Source organism: Sinocyclocheilus rhinocerous, unplaced genomic scaffold (genome assembly GCF_001515625.1).
Source record: "Sinocyclocheilus rhinocerous isolate Xijiao unplaced genomic scaffold, SAMN03320098_v1.1 scaffold958, whole genome shotgun sequence".
NCBI classification, from domain to species: Eukaryota; Metazoa; Chordata; class Actinopteri; order Cypriniformes; family Cyprinidae; genus Sinocyclocheilus; species Sinocyclocheilus rhinocerous.
The window spans coordinates 65,246-65,507 of record NW_015650342.1 but is presented as its reverse complement, the minus strand read 5'-3'; positions in this window follow the sequence as shown (position 1 = coordinate 65,507).

The window sequence follows — 262 nt, the reverse complement described above, 5'->3', positions numbered from 1 at the left end:
CGGACCAGTTTAGGTTGAGTGCTGGGGGTCTCGGTGGTACATAGTATACATAGTATGTAGCAGTGACACTTAAACTTAAACATAATATATTTTACCTGCCCATGTTCTTAGTGTAGTTAGTGTATTTTTTTTTTATTTTAATCACTATTAATATTTTTCCTTTTATTCAACATTCTCTTTTTTCTTTAACTACATTTGGTAAATAATGATTTAATTCATATAATGAAACAAGCTTAAAGTGGTTAAGGGAACTTTAACATTA